Here is an 8,066-nt window from a genome sequence, read left to right as displayed (position 1 = left end):
TCTTTGAACATTTCAAAATGCAAACTTGTCTCGTTCACTCGTAAGCATTCCCCTCTACAGACCTGTTACTCATTAAATAATGTTCCCCTGCAAAAAGTATCTGAATATAAGTATCTCGGTGTATATTTCACATCTAACCTTACGTGGACGACACAAGTTAAGCATATTACATTAAGCCGCCAGAATGTTTAATTTTTAAAGCGTAATTTCAACAAAGCGCAGTCAAATGTCAAGCAGCTCCTGTATTTCACTTACATAAGGCCAATTCTTGAATATGCATGCCCTGTATGGGATCCCCAGTTTATTTTCTCGTCTGACATGCTCGAACCAAAATAATGCTGCCAGATTTGTGTCTAACAATTACCACTTTTAATCTAGTGTCACGTCTATTAAACATCATCTTGGTTGGGAATCTTTAGCTCACTGCAGAAAACATTTCAGATTGCAGATCATGTATTGCATTTATTTTGAAAAGCCCAGCATTGATAAAGACCGGTACCTGCTACAACCTCACTTTTGTCTAGACGACTTGATTATCAGTGGATGATTCGAGAAATAAAATGCCGGACAAATGTATACAAAACCTCGTTCTTTCCACTGATGATCAATGCGTGGAACCGACTGCCAACTGGCATCACTGAGTGCAGCACGGAAAATTTATTTCTGGCTTTTTTATCGGATGTGTGACGTGGCGCTCAGTTCTCTTGCGTGCGTTTTCTTCGTTACTTTGTTTTGAGTGTTTTCATCACTTTGTTCGTCGCGCAGTTGCCCCCTTTAGATGCATGTTTCTCATTCTGCATTGTCACTTGTGTCTTGTGATTTTCTTCATTTTTATGTATTTTTATTGTACTACATGCACTTCTACCAATGTTATTTGTCATCTCCCTACCTGCAATAATGCCTTCGGGCGCTGCAGGATTCTGTAATAAATAAATAAATAAACTTACAATCACACACGCCATTGAGAAAAGCCAGCGGACTCACCCAGCGTGACTTCTTCGACAACATACTAGTCCAAATCCAGGTCCCCGAAAACATCGTCATCGCCAGTACAGCCAACAAGACCATGGCATATGAAGTGCGCAACAAGATCGCAGAACTCGAACTGGGCGGGAAAAAATACAAGGTCAAGGCAAATATTAAAACGCCAGAAGGAATCAGCAAAGGCGTTACACACAATATCCCAACAAACACTACCAGCGCTGAAAGCCTAGCGGGCCTCCGCGTACCAGCAAGACACAACGTCTTTGCGGCGTGCATGCTGGGACAGTCCTCGACCACCCTCATCTATTTTGAAGGACCGCATGAGCCGTTTAACGTTATCTTTCAAAGTAATGACTTCAGGTGCTACCCTTACAGAAAGTCAATTCAATACTGTAGATCGTGCGGCAACCTGGGGCACCGGCAGGACATCTGCCCAGACCCGCAGCCAAATTTGTCCGCGCTGTGGCGAAGCCAATCAACCTCAGGATCAAAACTGCCAAAATGCAAGCTATGCCAACTCCAACATGAAACCGCCGACCGAGACTGCAAGAAAAAACTTAAACCTAATCCCCCCCCTCTCTACATCAGGCAGCAATGGGAGGCCAAAAGCTATGAACAGGAACGCCGGTGGAACGCAAACTACGACAGTGATTTTCCCGTTCTCTCGACCGCAACAACGAGCAACGTTAACCCTGCGACTTCAAGTAAACCTTCTACCGCAAGATCAAGAAGCACCTCAAGGTCACAGAAAGATAGCCGGTCCGACTCGTGCTCATGCTCCCAAACTGAAAAGCAGGTCAGCTACGCAAACACCGCAACTTGCGGGCAGTCCGACCGTGAAGAACAAGATCTCCGACGAGATACAAGCCAAATTACAACAACAGCAAGCACTCATCGATAAGCTTCTTAACAAATGCAAAGAACAAGAGGTCATTATAAATGGCTCCAGAGCAAAAGCACAAGCTGCCAACCCACCAGTGCTGACAGAAGAACGCGTCAAAGAACTTATCAACGAAGGGATCCAGAAAGCCCTCACACCTCTGGCACAACAAATTACGCAGCAGGTGACGCAGCAGGTCATGCAGCACATCACCCAATTGTTAAGTCATAAAATGCAGAAAATCAACGCAACCCTCCAAGACTTCCGCATGCATGTTCAACAAAACTACATTACCCAGGCTGACCTCGAACAGATTCTCGGTAAACATGAGAAGGCCCGCAAGAAGGCTAAAACAGACGCAAACCAGGCGGGTGCCACCTCCGATTCTAAACAAGATGGCTCCCAACAATAGTGAAGGAAAAACACCGCCACCAAAATTGAAAATATGGCAGTGGCACTACAGATCTTCCTGGTATCCGAGGATATGAAACATATACTCCTGATAGTGCAAGTCATACAGCTATTTTCCGTTTGTTTTTAATTTAGGGCTGAATATTTCACTCTTGCACATAATAAATGTTTGTCTCTCTCCCTAGAGGCCGAGCTCATGCACGCATAGTGGAAAATTTCATTGCTTCAACGCGTGTCGCACCACCGTGGTGGTGCAGGAATCGCTGTCTGTGCGATTTTCTTATGACTATTTGTGTTAGCAGGAAGAAGCTGTACAAGGATTTGTGCGACGTAGTTCTACCCATACCAATGTACAAGGCCTTATACAGTGGAGGACCAGGACGCGACGTACTTAAGCGGGTGAAGGCGATGCAGGTCCCGTCAAATGCAAAAACTTTTTTCTTTAAGTTACATACAGAAACACTGCCAGTAAAAAAGTTCTTGGAAAGGTAGAATTTATTTTTACCTTGGAGTTCGCATTGCTTAATTTGTAAACAGCCAGAAACTATAGACCACGTTTTTCTACATTGTTGGGAAGGGGTATACTTTTGGGATATTTTACAAAGGACTTTAAAAAAGGAATTTCCATTAGACTCGCATTGTATTAGGTACTTGCCAGTAGAGAATGAGGATGGAGTGCCATTTGACCTTAGTATGCAAATGGCCCTCCACTGTATTTAGCGTTCGAGAATGGCAGGACACCATTGCGATCCTGACGCACGGCCAGCACGGATCTATTTTCGGGAAGGCATGAATAGATATATTGAAATTCAGAAACTTGCTCCTGAAGCTCCCGAGTGGCTCGGAAGATTGGAGCCATTAGTGACCCGAAGAGAATTTTAGCACGGCGACGCCACAACCCACCTGGCTGATTGTTGTATTAATGAATGCTCATTGTGCCCTGTAAGTGGTTTTGTGTATTGTGCTGAAGTCAGGCAACAAAGAAAAAAAAAAGCCGTGGTGGTGCAATGGTTAAGATGCCCGACTACTGTGCCGGAGAACTCGAGTTCGATCCCGGCCGCCGCCGGCTGCATTTCGATGAAGGCGGAACGGAGAGGTGTCCGTGTGCTGTGCGATCTCAGAGCAAGTTAATGATCCCCGGGTGGTCGACATTACTCAGTAGCCCTCCACTACGGCTCCTCTTTCTCTCTTTTCATTTTCTCTCCCATTTTCCTCCCTTCTCTTACGGCGCGGTTCAGATGTCCACAGAGCAAGCGTGACAGATACTGCACCTTTCCTTTCCTGTGAACCAATTTTTTTTTATTATTAAAGCGAAAGCCTTCAATGCCTCATCGTTGTCAGCAGGAGCTGTCGGCAGAGAGTGTCACACTTTCGACAGAGATAGTTACAAAATAAATAAATGAACCTTCTCTTCACTAGGAATCGAACCTCCATCTCTCAGATCCCAAGCCTAGCGCTTTACAAACTGCGCCACGCCCCGGATCGTAAAACATCCATCATAATTCCCCTTGTCTACCATGAGGATAACGAGATTCCGCGAGTCAGATACTGCGCCTTTGATTTCCTGTAAATGAATTATAGAACGCCGGTTAAATTTGATGCGCTCAATGGAATTCTGGTTGTGCTCGACAAGGAGATTGGCCGTTAGGGGGCCATGGAGTGAGGACGCGCCTAGGGTGCCTCGATGCGCACCCGAGCGGGCGCGCTCGAGGCACCCTAGACGCGCCTCACCTCGGCTCCATACAAAGACGGCGAAAGTCGCCAATCGCCTGCGCCCTCGGCCCAAGCTTCACCTCCCAGTGACTTCAGAAGATGAGCGCCGCACGCCCATCAATTCTCGCCTGCTTACGCCACTTTAGGCCGCCCACGTCCCTTTCGTTGCCGCGTGGCCGGAGCTACTCCTGACTCTCTTAGGAGTTAGGTCTACTCCGACGGAGGCCTCTGCTGTCAATGCCAAAATGCAGGTGCGTGTGCCGGAAGAGACCCTACACCCCCATGATTATAATCCAAGTTACTGGAATCACATTCGCAGTGTGCCTGCCCTCACCCCTGACCACCCTTTGGTACCCGGAAGCCAAGATAACGCCACACTTGCAACCGGCGTCACCATGCCACCTGCATTTCAAGACACCGCAGCTCAACTGAGAGCTACGCCTGTGGCTGCACAACGCTCGCGGGAGCAGCCGCCGCTTCCGATGACTGACTACAAAGTGGTCTACAGATCCCGAGGCGTGCTGCAGCTCGCCCTAATTCCGCCCAGACAGCTGTGGGAGGCCATCCTGAAATCAGCGTCCCCGCTTCAGCAGCCCATGCGTATCCAAATCAGGATACACCCACTCAACAATACGTCCACTGTGAGCACGCCGTTACGAGCCGATGCACTCACGCTGGTTCTAATTACCTCTATCCACTTTGACGCCAAAGATTTTGCAGTGACAGCCTATATAGCCCCACTGGACGGATCAGTGCGCGGAGTTATCTCCAATGCGTATTGGAATGAGACCCCAGAAGCGCTCCTGCAAGACCTCATCGTCGGCAACCACGAAGCACCCATACTTGATGCACACCGGATGGGCACTACGCGTTCCATACTGATTACCTTCCGTGCCGGCCCTGTCCCACGTGCCGTCCTCTATGGAGGAGCCCTCCACAGGTGTACACCTTACCGAGAGCATACAGACGCTTGCACGAAATGCCGAACTCCCGGACATCGAGCCGACGTGTGCGTACAACCTAGATCACACAGGTGCCCTCGCTGTGGAGCATCCCATCCCCGGGAAGATGTCCACATATGCACCCCCAGATGCATTCTTTGTGGCGGCCCGCATACGACTGGGACTGGAACCTGCAAAGCACGGAGCCGTAAACTAACATCCCCCCGGAACACGATCTCTCCACCGGCGATGCTGCGGCAGTCCCGCAGCGACCAGCCGGAGCGCAAAACTAACAGACGCAACTCCTCAACTTCTAGATCCAATTCCAGACGCCGGCAAGAAAGCTGCAAGAACGCACAACTGCGCTGGGCTGACCGCGCTTCCAGCAACGCCACCGGCCATCTCCTGCCAGCCCAGCCCTTGCAAGAAGATCCCAGGGACCGGGAACTCCGGGCCTTGCGGGACGAGGTAAGCCGCCTTTCCTCCCTCCTAAGTACCCCCTCCACAGCCTCTCAATCCGACCCACCCCTCGTTGATACCACCTCCTCCTCCATAGAACCTTCCAGTATCCCCCTACAAAAAACAACGCACCTCACATGCCACACCTACCCTCACATCCCCAGAAATAGACTCTAAATTTGCCGCAATGGATGCCAAATTCGACCACAAACTAAAAGAACTAGACTAAATTCCCCCTGAGGCTAAATTCAGTCACCTTGCCGCCGCCCTTACCTAAAAGCTGGAGCAGCGCATGGACGCGATGCTCAACAAAATGCTCCAAGTAATGGAAAATCGCTTAACCCAACTTCTAACCCTTCCCAACGCAAGCTCAGCCGACCTTTTCCCCGAAGAACAGATGCCAGTAGACTCCTGTATCCTTCCCCTCCTTCAGCCTCCTACACTCCAGTATGGTTGGGCAGACCAATAATTTCCTCCCCATCTTAAGTTGGAATTGTCGCGGCTTCCGGGACAAACGCGCACCTCTGCAACTTCTCCTCCCTACCCTCTCCCCCACCCCTAACATACTTATTCTACAAGAGACTGCACACCAGGCAACACTCCCTGGCTACACATCGGCACATTCTGACAGCACCAACACACCCAGGGTGTCCACACTCATTCATCGCAATATCACGTACAAAACTCATCACATGTCGCAGACGCCATGCGTGATCAGAGAACTTATACATCACACACATACTCTCCCATCAATCTTCACAGCAAACTTATACCACCCACCATCCAAGCCGATGGCCTTGTTAGAAACACTTCTTCGAGAGCTGCATCAGCTAGCAGGGAAACACCCGCTGCTGATAGGCGGAGATTTCAACAGTCAACATACTGACTGGGGATACACAAAAACCACACATCGAGGTCGCAGAATCTGGCTGCTCCTGCAAAACCTCCAACTCACTGTGCACAGCACATTCCATACTCCCACGAGGATTGGCAACAGTGTCAGCATGGACACTAGCCCAGATCTGACGCTTAGCCGCTATCTACGCAGTGTTAACTGGAACAGAACACAACATACACTAGGCACTGACCGCTACATTATACAGAGCACTGTCCCGTACAAATCTTCCCGTCACACGTGCACAGCACACAAACTCATTAACTGGGATGCCTTTCGCGCTTCGCGAACCGCCCATTCAGACGCTCCCATCAGACATCGACGCTTGGGTGCAATCACTTATGGATGACGTTCACCACAACACGCGACACATAGAAACTACAACCGAAACCCCTACCCTTGACTCACGCCTAGCCCACCTCTGGGAGGCTTATCATGGCATCGTGAGACGCTGGAAAAACAATAAACGCAACAGACGGCTTAAAAAGCGGCTGGCAGCGCTTCAGACACAAATAGAACAATATTCTGAGGAGCTGTGCAGATCCAATTAGGGACAAATATGTGATAGCATCGCCGGAAACCTGTCCACCAAACATGCACGGCAACTTCTCCGACATTTCATTGACCCTACACGCACCACTTCAACAATACATCACGTGACACGCCTCATACACGAACGTATTGAAGACTCCGACGCCCCCCTAGACACAATTCAAAACACATACACCTCTTCGGGAGCCCCCACACCTCTATCCCCCTATACAGGGCAGCCCAATTCGACACTGGACACAGAGTTCACGGAGACGGAAGTCAGAGCAGCCCTTCTTTGCCTCCGAACAACCTCCGCACCTGGTCTGGAACAAATCACAAACGCCATGCTTCGTAATCTGGAAGACCAGTCGATCACCAACCTTACGGCATACTTTAACCAGTGCTGGGTGGAGAGTGTCCTCCCGCAGTCCTGGTTTCATGTGAAGGTTATATTTATACCCAAACCTAACAAATCAGTTACATTCAAAAACCTTCGCCCTATTTCGCTAACCTCTTGCCTCGGGAAGCTTTTCGAGCATCTCGTGTTAGCCTAACAAACCACTTACATTCAAAAACCTTCGCCCTATTTCGCTAACCTCTTGCCTCGGGAAGCTTTTCGAGCATCTCGTGTTAGCGAGACTTACACCACATATGGCAGACAACAATCTATATCCGCACAGAATGGTGGGATTCCGACCCATCTGTCCGCAGAGGACGCCATGCTGCAACTCACCCACGACATTTTTGACCCACTACTTCCTTGTCACACCAAGGCAATCTTAGCATTGGATCTTTCCAAAGCTTTTGATCGCATCAAACATCAGGCGCTCATGACTGCCCTATCCACATTGAATGCAGGTGCACGAACGTACACTTATATTCGAGCATTCCTCACTAACCGAACGGCTGAGGTACATTTCGGCCCTCTTTCTTCCTCCTCCTACACACTTCAAAGTGTCGGCACCCCGCAAGGGTCCGTCCTCTTCACTTTTTTATTTACCCTAATCCTCCTCGCTCGAAAACTGTCAGACATCCTGCATCTGAAACACACCCTCTATGCCGACGACATCACGCTGTGGACCACTCACGGCAGTGATGGCGTTATAGAAGACACCTTACAGGAAACAGCCACCCAGACCGAAAATTACGCAAGGAGCGTCGGACTGTCTTGCTCCCCAGATAAGTCCGAACTGCTGCTCATCCGCTCCAAGAACCGCCATTCCCCCCACTCCCCTGTTACTATTGAACTGAA

The sequence above is a fragment of the Amblyomma maculatum genome, chromosome 9, assembly GCF_055883805.1.
Source record: "Amblyomma maculatum isolate TAMU_Amacu chromosome 9, ASM5588380v1, whole genome shotgun sequence".
NCBI lineage: Eukaryota > Metazoa > Arthropoda > Arachnida > Ixodida > Ixodidae > Amblyomma > Amblyomma maculatum.
The sequence above is the reverse complement of the archived record's forward strand: the minus strand, read 5'-3'. Positions refer to the sequence as shown.